We start from the raw sequence: 20911 nt of genomic DNA, 5'->3' as shown, positions 1-20911 counted from the left end.
CAGACAATGAAGTGTGCTTCATCGCTTTAATTTAGACAAGTAAAACTTCTTCAGTCATGGGGCTGTATTGATGGCAAAATGGGGTTGGCATTCTGGAGAATATATAATTTTTTTTAGCGATGTCTTCTTCTGTCAAAGAGCAGCAGTTTCAATGTCTAAGAGTGTAATAGCCTCACTAAAATTAAAAGGATAACCCTAGGTATTTTTGTAATTGCCTTTAATTGGGTTAAAGTTTAAACTTTGACTAAGAGGTTCCATTTCCACAGCATTTGATGTTTTTAACAGTTCTAGTTTTGATTGTATCTGTTGTCCGTAAAAAATCCCTTTCTTTTGAAGATTGCAATATACTTCATCTTTATTACATGCTTAGACAATTAAATTCTTAGGTTATTCTGCATGATAAAATTTGTAAGGATTTTTGAAAATAAATTTTGAACTGAGACCCTTTTTGACTTAGAACAGGATCTCTTCCATTTACCTTCTGAAAAGCAGTTGCTATTGATAGATATTACCAACATCAATTTTTTCAGTATGTTTTTGTTTAAGTTCTTTCAATACATTTGTTATTCTGATCCTTCTGTGAGCTGCTTGAAACTAGTAGCATTCTTGAATTATAAAATTATTGTACTTCATTAATTATAAATACATAGAAGATTTTTATACACTATATGCAATTCCATAGGTTGCTTTTATTAATTGTGATTTGGTTTTGACTGTAATTGGTTATGAAACTGAGCTGAGCTGTGACTATTGAAACTATTTCATCCAATGGAACAGATCATTTAGGACCACACAAGATGTATTTTCCCCTTCAATGATCATTGTTTGTAGGTTTTTTAATCAACCTGGCTATTTGCTTGATGATGTATTACCAATGTGTCTAACTTTGAATATAATTCATTGGAGTTCCTGGCATTCTTCTCTAATCTTGACCAACAAAACAAATTTGAGCCATCTGCAATTTTTTACCTCATTGCTAATTCCTTTTCCAGAACAATAATAAAAATTATGAGCCATGGATGTAACACAGAATCCCCAGACACTCTGCTATTGATCTTTTGTATTTTCAGCTAAATATTTTTTGAAAAAAAAATAGGTAATTTAATATTTGTTTATTGTCTCCAAGTCAGTTCCTGGTCCATATCAATTCTTTCCGTCTAATCTAACGCCTACGTACTGCTTTAGTGGCCTGTCAAGGACCTTGTCAAAGGTCTTCTGAAAGATATACTGGATTTATGTGGCAAGGCTTTGATAGCAGAGGGTCCACATGGGTGGTGGCTTCTGCGAGGTCACACCAGGAGCTGTCCCCATGTCAGACAGACTCAATTGGCTCAGAGAGCACTGCGACTGGCTGCAGTGGAGACCAGCAGTGATGCTGACAGCACCTCTAGGATAATCCATTTAAGAAAGGGTAAAAAATGCTTCACAAGAGCAGCTGGGAGAGAGGAATGAGAACATGGGAGAGAAACGGCCTTGCAGATGCCAAAGTCGGGAAAGAAGGAGGCATGAGAAGGGAAGAAGGGGAAGATCATGGTAAAGCAGGTTGTTGCTCTACCGCCCATGAAGACAGTGGGACAGCAAATATCCAGCAAAGAACAGTGCCTCCCATGGAGGACTTAGCAGGTGGGCATGCCCTGAAGAAAGCTGAAGCCCATGGAGGCTCATCCAGAAGCAGTTTTTTGGCAGGAACTGCAGCCCGTAGGGAGGATCAGATCACACCTGAAGACTGTATCCATGGAAAGGACTTCTAATGGAATAATTTTGGAGTGTCAGGGCGTATAGGATGGTTGGAACGGATGGAGACGAGAGATCTCTGAAGCCAGGTCGTGGAACTTGCGGTTTATTGCACAGGGCCTGGGAGCAGGGCCCTGCTTGGAGCTGCCAGCCACAGCTCTGAGCAGGCCCAAGAGAAGAGAGGGGTAGAGAGGATGAGAGGGTAAGAGAGGAAGAGGGTAAGAGCATAAGGGAGTAAAAAAAAGTAAAAGCGAAAAAGGGTAAGAGAGTAAAAGGGTACGAGCGTAAAAACAAAGGAGAGTGAGGTTACCATTACAATACAATAAATCTTCTTCTATGTTGAATATTCTAATTCTCGCTAACCAATCTGCAACGATATACAAATCCTATAGCATTTCCATATAGCCTATAAGAGTCATTACATTACCATACTGCGTTACATTTTAAACCCTAAAAACTACTCTTTGGACCCTTTCTGCTAAGCTAGTAGGGTCTGCTCTGACCCTTAGACCTGTCTGCAAGGAGAGGGTGTTGTTTCATCAAAAGGGGATTACCTTCAGTCCGGCCACACCATTGTTTTCCAATTGGTCACTAACTAAGGTATCGCAAAGCTTGCTTTCATTTCAATCTTGCTTACGGTTTCTATATTCTCAAAATTTTTTGCCAGACAATCATATTTATAGGGCTTTCCTGTTTCATCTTCCCCAACAGGGTAGTTCTTGAGGAACTGCACCTTATGGGAAGGACTCATACTGGAGAGGTTTGTGAAGGACTGTCTCCCATGCTAGAACTCCTATCCCAGAGCACTGTAAGAGTATGAGGAAATACAGGTGGCAGAGGTGAAGGGTTATGATCTCACCAAAATCTACATTCCCTGTGCCTTTGCTTTTGAGACACAAAAAGCAGAAATTAATTCTGAGAAGAAGGAGTGGATGGAAGATGGTTTTGGTTCTGTTTTCATTGCTTTCTGTGAGTTATTGATGCTATTTTGTGATTAACTGACACTGAATTGAATTATTTTCCCCATGCTGAGTCTGCTTTGCCCAACATGGTATTTGGTGTGTTTCTCCCTATTCTCATCTTGACTGACAAATATTTTCATCTTTTTTTTCCCCCTTTTCCTGTAGATACAGGAGAAATTATATAACTGCTTGGTGGATACCTGCCTGCTAGTCAAGGTCAACCCGGCACACAAAGGCAAATAAATTGCATTACTCTCTTTAATTTATTCCTTTTGAAAAGGTTTATAAAGATCTAATAAATTTGTAAAATGCAATTTTCCTTTGCATGAACATGGCTATTTAGATGCAGATATGTGTCTAACTGGAAGACTCACAAACTCATTCAGTTTGCATACCATGGTTAATGCCTAGCAGGTATTGACTTCGTATCAACTTCCACGAATTGAAAGCAAGTAGCTTTAGTAGAAGAAAATATTTGGTTGGCATAGATTAAGACACAGAAAAAAAATCTTCAGTATGAGCTCTGAGACACTTAAATGTGTATCTTAAAACACTTCTGCAAGTGTTAATTAAAGATTTTTTTAAAAATTTAAAATTTTCCAAAGACTACAATGCAATAACCTGGAAAGTGTTTCTTTAAGCCTTTATAGTTCTTCATGTGGAAACATCAGTCAAAAATTGGATATAACAACACTCATGCATGAAAAGATGATGGCACGTTCAAACATGGTCCAAACATACTTGAATGGAGAGAAGAAAATTAAAATAAGTGAGTTTTTATCTCATAAAGCTAAATAAAGTACAAGACCATTGAAGAACATTCTAATGCAAAATATCACTGGCATGTTTATTATTAAGTAGTAGGAAGAAAAAGACAGGTTCCACAGCACAGCAATTTAGCCAGTTCCTAAAATGGTCTAATTTATGTCGGTGTAACAGATACATATTTATATCACTGTGAAAGGGATTAAATAGCATTCCTTGTAGTCCACCTTCTCAGCATTGGAGTTGAGCACAATTTATGTTTTGGATTCGCTGTGTGACAGATTTCAGTGTCATACAGTGACAACAGGTATGTTGAACTAAGGGCTCAAAAACCTAAGAAATAGGAGGCTGAATTTATCTTTGTAAATAAGACTTCAGCAAGAATAGTCTGGCTTTTAGAATTTTTTTAATTTTACATTTTTGCAAAGCAGCACACCTACCACGTTTATTAAAAATTAACTTTAGGATAACAGTTGGGTTTGATCATGAAGATTTTTGATTTAATGTAGACATACTAAGGTCTGTGTTTGCTTCTTGTCCTCTTTCCTGTAGATGGAAAATGTAAGTCTCTTTGTAGTGAAAGACAGTTTACTTTTTGCAATAAACAGCAGCAAATGGCATAGGTCAACATAAAATGTACTTAATAGTCCAGCAAATATTAGCAGGAAAATAAAATATAGTGAAGGTGGAATTTGTAACAGATGAGCTGATAAAGCTTATAAAACAATTACAAGTTTCTTTTCTCCTACAGTGATGTAATTTTAACATAACTTGAGTGTTTCAGCAGACTTGTAGAGGTTTATCAAAGTTTCTTATTCTATACGAATTTAATTGAAATAATTCTGTGGATGGAAAGAACATCAAAGATGATACTGCTTATGAATGTGATTTGCCTAATTCAAGTTATTTTTAGCAAGAAGAGTAAACTGACATTGTCAAGACCTTCGAGTTCAATATCTGATTTTTAATGCTTCCCAGACTTTTACAATAAAGAAGAAAGATTGCACAGCTGGGTACTGACTTTTTATTTGATGAAACATTACATTTCTGCCTTTGGGTTGAAAGTAAGAGGCTCTTTATTTGCACAAGGGACTGGATTTCCTTTACTTTTCCTTAGTTATGAAGCACAGAGACAACCACAGAAAAAGAATTCTCTTTAAAAAAACCCTACAATGTGCTATGTTTAGTTAGGTAATTTAAATGCAAGAAATAAAGTCTGGTTTTCTGCAGTGTACAGCTGAAATTTGCATATTAAGATCAATCTTAATCTGACCCTAAGACTATTGCTAAAAATCCTAATTTTCTGCAAAATAGGATTATTGGTCTTAGTCAGACCAACTGGTTGCTGTTCTTCTGAAGATTCACTCAGGGAGTTTTAGAGTAACAAGTTTAACAGGAAAAAACATTATTTTAAGACAACATAGTAAAATGGCTTTGACAGGATTTCCTCCTTTTCTTACAGATACTGTAAAGTTTATTAATTTGCAAAATATTTTGATAATTTTGAATATTGTGACAGACTGAAGTATATCTTTAAATATAAAACACTTTAAGCCATACTTCCTTCTGTATACTACGTTAACAGCACAAGTGTCATCCTAAGAGTGGGGATTTTAGGCCTCTGTAATATAAAACAAACAAATGATGTAGATCTTTGCACATCAGGATTTGGTTTTCTGATAGGCAAAGCAAAATTTCAGATTACCACAGCTGAAGTGCGAGTATAATAAAGTATAATATAATATAATAAAGTAATTCTTTATAAAATATAATAAAGTAATTCTTTCTTGCTCTTGTGTACTTGAATTGTCTCAGACAGATGTCACCTTAAGAGCATAAAACAACCTGGATGTGAAATACGTGGCATTCTGTGTGAGCTGCAGACTTTGCCCATGATGAGCTCCACGAGGACTCCTTTTATCAGTCTCTGTCACTCTGTGCCCTGTACAGGTATTATTCAAAATGGTGATTGCTTTCCCCTCAACAGAGGACATACCAACAACAAAATTTTGAGTGACATTTAAATCCAAGATAGGAGAAAACCTGCAAAGTACAGAGAGAAACATGTTCCATTTCTCTTGTACTTTCAAAATTAAAGCAATTCTGCATGTATGCAGTATATGTTTGGTACTATTTAAGACTTTTATCAAAGTAGAGGCCCTCTGAATTTCAAGTTATATCAACTACACATATGTTTAATATGTTCTTTGATAAAAAAAGGGACAGTTAGTCCTTTCTAGGAAGTTCATTTCACAGTGGACAGTTTTTTTTAGTTATCAAACTGGTTTCTTCTCTTTTCTGAAACATCAATTTTGATAGAAAATTCAATTAAATACTTTAAAAATATGTAGACTGTTGCAACTTGGCAAAGAGCAAAATTTTAACTAGGAAGAAAAATCGTAACAAATGAAGTTCAGCTAGAATCTAGATCTATCTTTAGGTTCTTAGCCAGTTTGCATTCTATTCTGAGAGGGCCTTTTTATGGCGTAGTTTATTGAGTTTCATATTAATGATATGGTAATCAAATGCTAATGTGGAACAGTTCTGAACCAATTCATTAATATGAAATTGATGATTATTGCCACAAAAGCCTTTTTGCTTATGTAAGTATGCACTTTAAATACATAATAAGACTTTTATTTAAGTAAGGAGGCAAGATATTTAAAATTAAATGGAAGATGATTTCTAATTGCCTTGAAGTAAATGCAAAACTGTGATTTCTGTGTTTTAACTATGTTATTATATAGTCAAAACACAAAATATATTATTGCTATATTCCTTTATAATTCTCAAACTCATTCACCATTATCTGCCACACATACAATGCGCACATTACAAGTACTACAAAGGGAATATAAAGTTATATAATTGCTCCTAAGTTTTCTGGTTGAAATGCATATACATTCTTGAAGGTTTTAATGATGAAAAGTCCTCTTGGAAGCAGATGTCTCTCTTGTACCTTGAAATTACCCAAGTACATTAGAATATTGAAGATTATGACCAACATTGAAGTAAATGAAGGCCTAATGACTTCTTTAAAGCTGCTGTGTAGCACAGTGATAAAAGGATCTGTTAGTATAATGAGTGCAAACTGAAAAAATTGGTTGTATTACTTTATTTTAATGACTACAAACTGACTCATGACAACTTAATATCAAACCTTCTTATGCTTATAAATTGGCCATGAACACTAATTATACAGTAATAATTATGTAGTACACTTCCTTAGTGATGCCATTCTGTCCAGCATTAATACTTTTTGCTGTCATTTTGTAGTTATATTTTTAGCTTTTCTAATGTTTCCAGATATTGCAAGTATCTGTGGTGGTTTCACCCCAGATGGCAGCTTGAGCCTCATGGACCTGCTCACTCAAACCTCCCAGCAGGGCACAGAAGAGACTTGGAAGGGCAAAAGGGAGAAAACTTGTGGTTGAGACAATAACAGTTCAACAAGCAAAACAAAAGCTGCATGTGCAAACAAAGCAAAACACAGAATTCGTTCACCACTCCCCATGGTCAGGCAGGTGTTCAGCCATCTCCAGGACAGCCTGGCTCCATCCTGCCTAAAGGAGACCTGAACAATCTAATGGCATCACTTCGAATGCCCTCCTCACCCTCCTTCTGCACTCCAGCCCTTATTGCTGACCATGGTGTTGTATGGTATGGGATATCCCTCTTGCCAGTTTAAAAACATAGGTGGTTTCTTTACAGTTTGTCTTACTAAAGGATTAGAAGCCTGTTGCATAGCAGATTGAAAATGAAAAAATCAAGCCTGACCACAAGGTATGACACCAGAAACTACAACATTGTATGGAAACTTACAGTTTCTTTAACAGGATGACATAGTGTTGTGGGTGTCCACCAAAGCCACTCTATAATTTCACCGTTCTCAGCAGGACAGGGGAGGGAAAATATAACAAAGGGCTCATGGAATGAGATAAGGACAAGCAGAAATTACTCATCAATTATGATCCCAGGCACAATAGACTAAACCTGGGAAAAATTAGTTTAATTTATGCTCAATCAAATCAGAGTGGTGTAATGATGAGTAAAACTAAATATTAAAGCATCTAGACATGTGCCCCCACCCATCTTTTTTCTGGACCTTCTTAGCTTTCTCTTCAGGTTTCCATCACTTCCACCTTCTCTGCCCTGCAGGGTCATAAGAACTGCCAGGAGCCTAGTCCACTGTGGACTTTCCATGGAGGTAAACTGCCTGCTTTGGGCAAATACCTGCTCTGGTGTGGGGCTGTCCATGGGCTCTAGGTGGATCTCTGCATTCCTGTTATCTCTGTGGCTGCACCAGGTACCTGAGCACCTCCTGCCCTCCTTCTGCACTGACTTGGATGTCAGAGATGTGTCTCTCGCATGTTCTCACTTCTCTTTTCTCTGGCTACTGCTGTTCAGCAGGCTTTTTTTCCCTGTCGAACTCTGTTGGGCTGCCAGCGTTGCTGAAGGGCTCAGCCTTGGCCAGTGGTGGGCCCATCTTGGAGCTGGTGGGCATTGGCTCCATCAGACATGGGGGAAGCTTCCAGCAGCTTCTCACAGATGCCACCCCTGCAGTCCCTCCGACTACCAGAACTTTGCCATGAAAGCCCAGTTCGCATAGTTATCAGTTTCTGTGTTATGTGTGTGTGGAGCCTTTCCGTTCTGAGGAGGCTGTAGTGTGATCCTAAGACTCCTCCCATGGGACACCTGATAAAATCCCGACCCTGGATCTGTGTCCTCTCTCTGCTTTCTCAGCTCTCTGGGCTTTGCTCGGGCTCCTGGGCCTCCGCCTCCTGCTCCCCCCTCACCCCAACACAGGAGTCCATAAAAATGGACTCTTGTGCTAAACAACAAAGAGATTTGTCTCGTCTGTTTCCTCTGCTGTGAGGTTGTAGCCTCCCTGGATACGATCTGTCACAGTAGGCACACGCTGCTACAAACGGTGGAGAACGCGGGCACAGATGCCACATGGCAGTGCTGCCCAAAGACTGACTCTTAAAATGATCCAGCCTTCAGCAGCTGGTAACTTGGTTGGCAGATGTAATGAGAAGAAATCTTCAGTCAGAAGAAAACTCTGGAATAACAAATTTGCCTCAAAGGCTTCTAAAACTGAGGTGTCTGTGGACAAGGAGCAAGTGAATGAGAATGATGTCATTCAAGCTGAAGATCTCAAGATGAAAGGAGATCCTTCATCACAGTATTGGGAAGAACAGGCAGATGAAGAGGAGGAAAATTTCCCAAGTGTTCTGTCCTATTGAGACAAATTCTTCGAGGAAGAGATGTTGGTGTGGTGCGAGTGGCAGCGGTATCTGTACTGGCCAGCAGTGGTGAAAACAGTGAAGAGGAAGCACTGGAGGGCCCGTGTGCTCTTCATAGATGGCACCACAAATGAGAAGAAAAAAGGTTTCTCAGTGTTTCTGAAGAGCCTGAAGCACTTTGACTATGAACAAGCCAAGGAGAACCATTCCAGGGAAATCAAGTGGAGTCCTCCAGGGCTGGAGTCCTTCCTGGGCTATCAGATCCAAGTGGGCTGTCATTCTTTCACCGGGTCCTTCCCTGGAGTATTTTGCTGCTGATATCAGCTGCCCAGTGAGGAAAGACGGATACCAGAGTGTGGTGCAGATGGCATTCCCAAACACTGGGGAGGAAGGGGCTGGACTGTCTTCCTCAGACACCTCCCCGCAGAAACCTCTGAGGAAGCTCCTCCCAGACAGGACCAGAGCTGCCAGGGACAGGGAGAAAGAGAAGCTAGTGGGCTTCATAGTGAAGACCAGAGGGGCTGTAGAGCATCTCCTGGGGAACTTGAAAACTGGGAAACAATCCTGAGGGCTGAAGAAATCCCTAAATTCCAAGCGGTACATGACCCATGTGGAGACTTATTTGGAGGATGAGGAGCAGCCAGACCTGGTCGCTGGGTAGCTGAAGAAGATGGACACCAAGAACCTGCACCAGATCCTGGGGGATAGCATCAGGTTAATCTCAGATGTGCTTTTACCTGAGGCCATCATCTGTGCCATTGCTGCCATGGGTAACATCGATTATGAGAAGGCAGAAAAGAAGTACATTAAAGGACCACTGGTAAGCTAAAGAGAGAGAAAGTTGTTTGATGAACAAGTCCTGGGAAGCAAAAAGCTCAAGACAGAGCCGGAGTCTGCGGAGAGCTGAGGATTGACTGGGGCTGTCCTGGGGCCACATGTAAATAACCAGTGGTGACTTGTATGAAACGTGGCATTCTTTGCAAGGTCTGTGTGTATATTCCCAAATCCTCTGCTCCCAATCCTGGCTGGTTCTCAGCACTTGCTGCTTCCTGTGGCCTCGCCGTGTTCAGGATCCGCCAGATCCTCATCTGTCAGTGCTCTCCTGGGGGGCTGCCACAGAGCCTCAGTGCTGTGCAGAGCTTCTGCTGCTCCACCAACTTCCACATAGCTTCTTTTAGCCAGTCACCTACTTGGGAAGGGATCTTGTCCTGCTTTGTGGCCAGTGGTTTCTGGTGGCCTCCTTGGTCCTGATAAAACCAGGGGGCTCCTGGCAGGGAAGGCTCCTGGGGGTTCATGGATCTCTAAAGGTGGGAAATCAGATTGTTGCCCAGAACTGCCACCTGGATCACAAAGATTTGGGTTCTTGTTTTGTTATGACAAGTAAAATTCCATAATTCCATGGAGAAGTATTCCAGCTTTGCTTAAACAAAAACATTCCCTTCAGATAAAGCTGTAGGAGAAAAAAAAAAAAAAAAAAAAATTTTGTGGACACTGTGGGGTGGCATTCCCTGGTTTTGGGAGACACAGGAAGCTTCCCTCACAAAGCTGTTAGACCCCATTGGCTTCCTCCCCTGTTCCTATGTCTGTTCCTATGTCCCTGAGCCACTCCTCCCTATTCTCTGAGTGGCCCTCATGCTCATACTGCCCAAGGACACAGGTCAGCCTCCAGGGCCCTTGGCACAGACAAACTCAGACTCTCATGGGTGGATGCTGGGACCTGAGCATCTCACCGTGCGGCTGAATAAAACATCTGTGGATATTCTGCAATGGTCCTTTTTGCTTCCTTGCCCTGGAGTATACCAGCAGCAATTCAGCCTGCTACGTTCTTGTAAATATTTTTTGAGCTGCGATCATAAGATATCAGTAATAATTTTATTTTTATTTATGATGAATCTTGATATATTTAAACACATATCCATAATCTAATATTTTAGGGACTTCTCCTTAAATGGCTAGCCTAAAATCAAAAGTAATCTTTACTAATATTTCTCTTATGTTGTCTTGAAAAACTTTTAAGAATTATGTCCCAAATTAAGTTTATGTCAAAGAGAAGAGTTAAATATCATTTAAATTTGTATTTCCTGGCAGGCCAGATGCTGATTTAATTTACTGTGCTATGATCAAACTAAAGATCAAATATAAAATATGGTGTTCATTGACAGAACAAAGGAATCAATTTTTTCCAACCTACCATTTGGAAATCTCTAAATGGAGAAGTTACTGCACATTGTTTTAATTTCACTTTCCTTTAATCCTTATGACCCCCTCTAGTTTTCATATACTAGACATCTATGTATACTGCATGCCATATATTTAAGCAACATATGGGAAGCACATTTTCCAGGGAAAGTCTGAGCAAAGAAGGGAAAGGTTTTCCTGAAAAGAAAGATGAAGGAAAAGGATAAAAGCAAGTCATGTTAACACCTTGTTTTGTTTCTACTCTTTTCACTGATTTCCAATGTTTCCTTTATGAAATAATATGTAGACGGATAAAGAATTTTAGAGTCTTTAATTTTTTAGTCCACAATGTTCAAAATATTGACAATTAGAAAGCCTCTCCTAAAGCTGAAGAATGGCTTGAAGAAATAATAACTTTACCTGATTCTTGATATTGTCTCTCTCTTTATTCCAAAGCATAGAAGTTCCTTGATGCCATAGACCCTTCATTTTGTGTTCCTTATTTGTTATGCCTTTGCTTTAGATAATCAAGGAATTCTTTTGGTTTTTTTTCTAGACAAGAGATAATGAATTGGAGATTATGTTCCTTTTTACATACAGCATGTTACATTCTCTTAAACTCACACAATTTTCAAGTTTTGTTTGTTTTGCTTTTTTTTATTAAATACCCCTGCAGGCACTGAAAATATTGAAATGCAGTAATCAAGCCAAATATAAACTTACTTTTCTACAATATCTCCTTCCCAAGTTTCATCCCACCACAATCCACACAAAGTAACTTTCTGCCTTTCAATCATACAATTATGCAGTAGTTTAGACTGGAAGAACCATCCAAGGTCTCCAGTGCAACCTATTGCTAAAAGCAGAGCTAACCTCAAAGCCAAATCTTGCTCCAGAAAACAGATTTCTGAGAAACTTGAAGAATTTTATGGAGCTTAAAAATTTTTGTAAATTTTAAATTTCTGAATAATATGTCAATTAATGTCTTTTCACCTGAAACTTCCACAGCATTCACTTAAAAAAGATCTGATCTTTAGCTCACAAGTATACTGCTATCTGTGCAGGGCTGGATTGTGCTTGACCTATGCTTGACAGCAATGTTGCATAAAATAAGCTTTTTTGGCATGGCACAAGTGAGGGAATTCGCAGTTGTCTGAGAAACAGGATTTGAATGGAGATAATTAATTCCGCAATTTTCAGAAAGCCACACGTTAACTCATTAAATGGCATTTGTGGCGTACTAATGAACTGGATATAAGTGAAATGCTTTAGAAAGTCTTGAGAAGATTGTGAGAAAGAGTCGCGATATGAATGAATATAGTATTGAACATAAAACCTCACTCTTATATCCAAATTCTGCTTTTCAGTTCTATTTGCCCTTGTTACAATGACTTCTAACAGAAAAAATGTTACATGTCATATGTTGGTTCCTATATTGTGGCATCACATGTCTTTTCAAGTCTCATTGTTGTTTCTGTTACAAAAGTTAGCTATTTTCTGTCAGTTAGAGAAGTGGTCTGATCCTCTGTACCCCCATTTCAACTCCCAAGAATGCTTTCTCCCTAAGTGGTTTACTCCCTGCTTTTCCCACCACTTGGCTGTCCCTCAAAGTGACCATCTCCATGTTCCTCCCCTTGTGCCCTTAGGTGGCTGTGTTAGTCCCAGTGGCGCTGCCCACCTTCCCTGTCAATCATCATAACTCCATTCGTTTTCTTCTACATCATCTGTGTGCAAAAAGTCCTCTTAAAAATAATAGGAGATTTCATGCTGTTTTGAAAAGTAGATAGATTTTCAGTCTTTATTTGCTTTCTCATGTATGCTTTATCCATGTTAAATTAGTTCAATTTTGTTTGCAATTTTCTGAATAAATATGTCTGTGTCAAAAGTATCTGTTTAGATACAGTCTGATGCTACAGCTACCTTCAGCTGCATTTTTTCCACTATGCTTGATGTTACTAGGAATGGTCTGAAAAAAGTTCATCTGTAGGAGCAGACAGACACTTGAGGTGGGCTGGCAGCATTCGCCATTTAGAAGGCCAGGCAAAAATTACGATAATCTGTGCAAAGCAGAATGTATCTTTTATGAAAACAATCACCTAAAACGATGTTTGTAACAAATCTCTTAGTATTATTCTAATAAATTTTAGCTCTGAAGAGAAGGTTTGATGCTTGGCTGACAGCTGTATAATGAATGGGGCCTGAAAACTGTGGGACCCTGGAGCTAGCTGCAGGCTACATTTGTTCTGGAATCTCCACTGAAGTTTTTAAAATTCAATGGGATTTGGATGCATGCAAAGTTACAAATGTCAACAGTTACTGTGAAGGAACAATGTGATCTTTCAGCCAGATATTTCTTCTTTAGTGCGCAACAACCTGCACACCATTTTTGCTGTTTCTTATCATGGAAGTATTTTGCACAAGTCTGATGGAGAAAAGTTTTACATTTGTCACCTTCTAAAATGACAACACCACACTGAAAATAATTAGTTATGGAGACAGTATTTTTCTCTAAATATGATTATGGATCTGTAATGGTTTCAGGAAAATAGAACAATCAGACAGATGCACTGAGTTGTGTGTCTTGAGTTTGCAATAGCTGACTGGGACCTGTGGACTAGCAGTGTCATAAAGATTTTAAGCCCTTCAGTCTCCTGTGCTCAAGATGTTTCTCCCCACTAGTCTTTGGAATACAGTGAGACAGTAATACTGAGCAGGTGTAAGAGGTACTTCATAAAACAGATCATATCAGAAAAATGGTAGCCAAGGTAGAATAAAGTTAATCTGGTTTCCTGAGGTAGTAAAACATAGAAATACTTGCACTTCTTGCCCACTTGTTTATTCCTTGGATCCTGCAACTAACTTGCAATTAATAGTCCTTAATTTACATCAAATAAAACAGAGAGATAACATAAAACTGTTCAATAAGTAGAGAAAATGTGTCCAAATGACTGCCATGGAGAGAGAGACGAGTTGCAGCCTGAGCTCAGCAGCTATTGCTTCCATTTGGCCTGCTGGCTAGCACATTAGCAAAGACCTGCCATCACCCAATTCAAAGCTAGCCACAGCATGATGCCACTTGTCCAGCTGGTGATGAAGGACATTGGATGGAGCTCTAAATCCTCCAATGTCTAGTGTGACAGGCCAGAAGAGCAGGGTAGTTGACGGATGTCAGGATCCAGAATTCTAGCAGGAAAATCATCGGCAGAAACCAACCACTGATAACCCTGTTTTGCAGAGAACACGTACTGAAAGTTCTTTGTAGTGTGTGGATGCTTTATATATGAGGATTGCTACTAACCCTGGAGAACAACAAATAACAGCTTTTTGGCAATAATAATTAGTGTTACAACATTATGGAGTAGTGAATTTCTAAATTTCACTTAAAAACTCACAGTTAGTGAGTTTCTAAATTTCACTTATGCCTCAAATTCCCACAGTTTTCAGTTCTAGAAATCAAACTTGTTTGGAATCAAATTGATAAAAGTCTTTCACCTGCAGTTGCTGGTGAGTAAAATCCACAACACTTGAGAGGAAGACAAAAAGCTGAGAAGATTAGGCCTGCTCTTGTGATGCATGTGCTTTGTAAAAGAAGCTGCAGTGATGGAAAGCAAAATACTGTTCATGTTTTGGCTGTCTGACAAAACATTGTTCAATAAGAGTAGTACTCGCTTAGAAGAAACGGGGACCAACAGATGGTCTGTCATCTTCCCTTTATATCTTCCTCTGAAGTAATACCTGTGGAAATGCTGGGAGGTTTAAAACATGTTGTCTCAGTAACATCTCTTGTAGTAATCAGTAAAAACTGTAGCAAACAAGCAAAGGAATGACTCTCCTAAGCACACATAAGTAAGAAAAGCTTGGGCTCCTTTAGTGTCTAGATACAGGTAAACCATCTTTCCAGCTTTGGTTCAATACAGTTCTCCTCTTTGAAGACTGCTCTTCCAAAAGAAAATGCAGCAGACAAATAGTTTTTTGAATGGACTGGATATTTCAGCTGTTATTCTTGAGGTTATTTAGGTTCTATTGTAAGATGTAAGAAAGAAGAGACCAAAATTTGTGTAAGACAAGACATCTGGCTGCTTCAGAAAATTTGGATAAACAACTGAATTTAAGACCTCTACAGTAATTTTCATATTTATGCTAAAACTTTTGCATTTGAATCATTAACTCATGCTTCAATGGTAGTTTTTTGGATGTTATATTCCATTATCAAGGGGGTTATAAAGACTTTTGAAATGAGCATGTTCTGCCTTATAAAGTAGTAACCTTGTCATGCTGTACCAATTGTCACTAGATACATTTCTGCCATGGAAATGAATTTAGCTTGTTTGGAGAATTGATAACACCATTTTCCTTTGCTTGGTATTCTGTCTAAAACAGTAAGTTGCAAAGTGAAAATCGTGAACTATTTTGATGGACATGGACCATTTTGAAGGACTTGAACCTTTTATACTCTGGAATCCCTAGATGCTATATTATTATTATAGGTGCTGTGAAAGAGTAAATCTTTACCTTTGTTTCAATACATTTCAATACAGTCACATGAAAGTGAATAATTTTTTTTTCACATGATGTTTTCTGGAATATGTTTGCCTCTGTTAAAAGGGTGTCAACTCCCCAGACTTGGTATTTAGGAAACTCCAATTTATGCACAAAAATATGATTAATCGAGTTTTCTTAAGAAGAAAATCCAAGAGTGAAATTAGAATCCAAGCCTTTATTGGGAACATAAATCTTCTCCCTTAAATTTGTAAACATTCAGATTTCTGGACTTGATATGGGATTCAGTTCTAGATAAAGAAATGTTTCCCACTTACCAGAGGCTTCTGGATTTGAGGCACATGCATATCTGTTTGCAAGCCCTAGAGAGGACACCCTCACTACCCAGGTGTTTTTCATTACAGTGGACTGGATCAGCCAGCATAGCATCTTCTGAGATGCCATGGCCTTGTCTTCAAAGAGTATACAATATTGCTTGAGGCTTTATGATGCTAGGTTGTTTTCACATCAGAGACCTTTTTCTTTTCCATGATGCCAGGATACTTTTTGTTCTCGTAAGCAGCTCATGTTAACAGTTTCAGCCTCTCTTTTAACAACAATAATATCCTGTATAAACTTAAACGTAACTGATTTATAAATATGTAGTGATCTGGCTTTTAGTAGGAGAGTATAACAAGGAAAAACTGTGGAACTCACAATTTGTTGAAAGAAAAACATGATCAAAGACTTCAGCTGCTATGACAACCTGCCTTCTAATGAGCTCAAGCAAAACAAAGTTCTTAAAGGGCTGAACTTAATGATACCTTGCTTTTGAGACAGTATACTTCCTGTAATTTTTAAAGACTTCATTAAAACATCATATGTCTTTTAAGAGCAAAATGAAAAATTACTTGTTTTTGATAATTGGTCTTGCTCTCAAATAGTCTGCAAGGCTTGTTCAATCATTTATTTTTAAAAGGATTGTGGCTAACTTCAGAGTATCTGCACCATGTGGAAAATAAGACTATAGTTCTCTAAGGATCCAAAACAAATCACATGTTCAGAGATTTTAATTTTCACAGAACTTGGTAAGAATAAGAATAGTTAGTTGCATTTCAGATTTATGTTTTTGATACAACATGAAATAAGATATTAAAACCCTGTAAACTATAATTTACTTGGTTTTGAGAAGTAGTGTCTTGCCACACAAAAAGAAGAAAAGTGTAGTGTTTTTAATATAAAGTTTGATGGCAGAATTTAAGAGAAGTGTGTTCTACTCAGACTGGAGCATCTTCCTCCTAACCTCATAGCTGTTTTGGAAACCGTTATTTTTCTTGCATTGAGTGACTTCATCTTCTCAAACCAAGACTCACTCAGAATACTGTGTTTTGGTGATACCTCTGTATTGACAGTAAACATTATTCACTGTCTAGAAGTTAATATTGCTCAAGCTTGTGTTCCTGTGTATCCCTGTCTGTCTACCTCATCCATTCCTATGGCTCACCACTTAGCATCTGCAGTGGCATTTTGGTGTCTTCCATTCTAGTTGTGTAGTTGGCCTAGAACAGCTGTTCTGTGATGATTGTTTCTTTACATTCTGAAAGAGCAATATGTTTCAAAGTTTCATTGTTATAAACGGTATTTGCCATATCATGCACAATATGGCACACAGATGGCGCAAATGAAACCCATTTAAAAGCTTTATATGTATCAATAGTATGGCAATGTTTCACACCCTTATACTCTAGATACTACTGCCATGATGTTGATATTTTATTTAGTTTGAAGTTTTCTGCTTTGCTCTTTCCAAACTCTGCCTGTTAATCAGCCAAAAGACATGCTGTATCTCGTGGTGCATTTTGTCAGACCCTTGTACAAACAGCTGCCATCTGATAAATATATGACTAAGGCAACAAAACTTTTTGATAGCTTCCCACCATATGTTTCTGTTTAAACTTTACCTGGTGGAGGCATATCTATCACTTCAGTGGTTTTCCACTGCTCATAATGACTCTTTACCCCTTTAAAAATGAGGTTATTGAAGCCAATAATCAGTGATTGTTTCAGCCTCAAGGTTAAAGTATTTAACATACAACACCTCACAATTCTCTAGAAAGATACTTGAGGGTTTTAAGCTCATTAAGCTAAAGCAATTTCCACATTAAAAAAAAAAAAAAGATATCCAGATCAAGCTCTTTGCTTTATCTGAAATTAGCTTAACTGGAGGACAGAATGGTATTAACTAATAATTTTGTTTGTTTGCTCATTTATTTGCTAAAGGCAATGGGTAAAAAATTGTGAGGACACTGGCCTAACTTTATCAAACATGGACATAGATATCCCACAGGTTGTTGTTAAGAAAATAGTATGAGAACTCAGAAGTGATTTCTCTTTAGAAATATTATTATTGAGCTAATCTCCTTTTGGTTTTAATTGCTGTGGGAATGGGGTTGTTCGCCTGTTTGTTTTCATTTGTAAAAAGGTAACTTTACAGATTTTGCAGTGTTCAGTACAGATGGCAATATTCCAAATTATTTTCTATGAAGTTAGTCATAGGGTTCTTAGCAAAATTGACCTCTTTATCTTCTGCTGCTGAAGGCCTTAGTTTAAAGTTATTTGACTAGGTTTGGTTGTTTATAAGAAAAGCTTTTGTTTGCAGACTAATAGCTCATAATAGATCAATGGCAGTACAGCAACTCTTGTGTTGTATTCATGCTCCTGAGTCATTTAGTTCAGGCTGCTGAAGAATCACACGTTCAACAAGATGCCATCAAGTGAATATAAGATACAACTGGTGGCTTTTTGTCTTTGTTAGAAAAAATTATTAATTTAATACTTCAGTGTTTATTTTTAAAAAGGGTTATTTAAATTCTTTCTTCAGCTGAAGCATATACAGAAATACTTGACCTGTTGCTGATCTTCCTTTTAGTCAGGTATTGAATTTTCAAATAAAGTCGATGTGTTTGGTATTTTTGATGTTTGGTAAGTTGATCAAATAAGTCCATCCAGGTCTCTGAAAAAAATGTCCTGTCTCCTTTCTATGCTTGGTGCAGGAGAATGGATACCCTGTAGCATAGTCCCCATTTTCAGTATATGCTAAAGATCACATACGCTGCAGGACTGACTTTTGAAATGATGACATGGAGTTTTTAATTAGGGAAGTGATGCCTAGAGAGGCTTTTTGTATTTTGTTTCTGTATGTCCTGTTATGATGTTTTGTACTTTGGCTTGTTCCAGTTTCCTCCCCGTTGAAATGGTTCTGCCCCTGTTGCCTCCTCCCTTCTCCTCCCTGTCAATCTCCTTGCCTCCAACCCCTGATTCCTTCAAAACTGCTGAGTCATTCCCTCAAACCTTCCCAGCTGTCCTGTCCATCACTCATCAGCCCATCCCTTCTCTCTAGAAACTTCTACCAGGGGCGTTGAGTGATAGGTTCAGGCACCGGGGTCCCTCCCCTGAATCATCCTTATTGCTTCTCCCAGTTGTCTGTTCCAATCTCCACACCCCCGTATACTCTCACTGGTACATGGGTGTATCCCTCCCTTGTATCCTCTCCAGTTTATAAAGTGCTGCACAGCCCAGCTTGGGGTCGTCTGTCAGTTGGCTTCCCTAGGTTGTGGATTCCTCTGATACCATCCTTCAATGAGTCCGGACTTAACCCCTGACAGGAATCTGCTCCTTTGCTTCTACCAGAGTCATTCAGTGTCTCATCCATGCGAGGAGAGAGCCTTAGCCGCCCTCCCGAGGAATGGGAGAGCATCCCCCACCATCCCCTGTGCCAGAGCGAGCCAGGACACTCCAAGTGGACACTTGAAGGGGCATAGTGATCCAAGCTACCTGGAACAGAGGCTAGAGTGCGTTAAAGGAATAAAGTATTTATTAAAAGGCCTTCAATGGATACACCTTGGGCAGTACAAGAGCCCAGCTGTGGCTACCCCCAAGATGGACCCAAGCTGGACACAAGATGGATGGCTGATCACAAGTTTTCGCGCTTTTATAAGTTTGGACCCATTTACATATTGGGGTCATTTGTCCAATTACAGTTTCAAGTTATGAAGTCCCATCCTCCCAGATTGTTCTCCTCAATTCAATGTTGTTTACACTTCTTGAGTCTAAAGCTGCAATGGTGTCCATGGTTCTCAGGCTGGAAAAGGATTGTTTTGTCTAATTAAACTGTGAAGAGAACTTGCTGACACTTTATATGAAGTTCAGAGTTACACACTAAGGCATTACAGAATCTGAAAAATATGAAAACTAAGACTTAAGGCATCAAAACCAAGAAATGGATAACAAAGCTGTTATTTGTATAATGACACAGGAAGAAACAAGCTTTCTTTTGTCCTTAATTTTTTCTTGGTTTCATTAACTACAGCAGTGTCTGTCCCATATTCATCCAGTGTTAATCTCTGTATTGGGTTTGCGTGGCCAAATTTTAGTAGTGGGGGTAGTAGCTTCTGTGAGAAGCGGCCAGAAGCTTCCCAGGTCTGATGGCCAATTCCAACCAGCTTTGGGGCAGGCCCAATGCTGGCCAAGGCTGGGTCTCAATCAGGAATGACAACAAAGCCTCTGTGGTAACATATTTAAGAAGAAAAACAGAGGCTACTGAGTAAATGTAGTTGCAGGTGGGGAAGAACAGGGTGAGAATATGTGAGAGGAGCTACTCTGCAAACACCAGGGTTGGTGGAGAAGGAGGGCAGGAGATGATCCAGGTGCCAGAGCTAAGATTCCCCTGCAGCCCATGGTGCAGTTTGTGGAGAGGCAGCTGTGCCCCTGCAGCCATGGAGGTTCACAGGGATGCAGAGATCCACCTGCAGCATGGGGAGCAGCCCCACACGGGAGCAGGTAGGTGTTCCCTGAAAGAAACTGCTTACCCGTGAGAATCCCATGCTAGAGCAGGGTCCAGGTAGGACCTGCATACCTGTGGGAGAAGCCCACACTGGAGCACCCTGTATGCTGAAGGACTGCACCCTGTGGAAAAGGGACAAAAATTTGAAGCAGTTCGTGGAGAGCTGTTGCCCACGGGATTGACTCACATTGGTGAAGCTCATGGAGAACTGCCTCCTAGAGGAGGGACACCATGCTGGAGCAGAGGAAGGACTCCTCCTCCTGAACAGTGGAAAAACAAATTGACCCTGTCTCCCTGCCCAACTAGAGGGGAGGAATTAGAGCTGAGATGGTGAGAGGGCATAGGGAAAGTGTTTTAAAGGTTTGATTTTACTTCTTATTATCCTGCTCTGATTTTTTTTGGTAATAAAATTAATTAATATCTCTAATTCAAGTCTGGTTTGCCCATGAGAGTATTTGGATTTCCCAGGTGCTTATCTCAACTAATGAACCTTTTGCTGTATTTTCTCTCCCCTGTCCTGTTGTGGAATATAGTGGTAGAGCAGCTGGGGTGGTTGCCTGGCATCCAGCCAGCACCAGCCTGCCCCATGGGGGTCCCTGCCATGAGATCACATTCTGCTGTTAGAAATAATGTATGTTCTTGCCATAGAAATCTGACCCAGTCCCAGGAGTCTCGCCAGGTTCTACTAGCTGTGCAGAGTTTAG

The 20911-nt window shown here is 39.3% G+C and overlaps 1 pseudogene; it reads left to right on the top strand.

The window, feature by feature from the left end:
• The first annotated feature begins 8449 nt into the window (after positions 1 to 8449).
• On the top strand, positions 8450 to 9614 carry LOC128945439 (PWWP domain-containing DNA repair factor 3A-like; annotated as a pseudogene).
• The last annotated feature ends 11297 nt before the right edge of the window (positions 9615 to 20911 follow it).

Source organism: Melozone crissalis, unplaced genomic scaffold, assembly GCF_028551555.1.
Source record: "Melozone crissalis strain CALT ecotype California unplaced genomic scaffold, PUWL_Pcris_2 ptg000005l_1, whole genome shotgun sequence".
Taxonomy (NCBI): Eukaryota; Metazoa; Chordata; class Aves; order Passeriformes; family Passerellidae; genus Melozone; species Melozone crissalis.
Note: the sequence above shows the minus strand (reverse complement) of the source record. Positions and strands in the feature narration are given on the sequence as shown.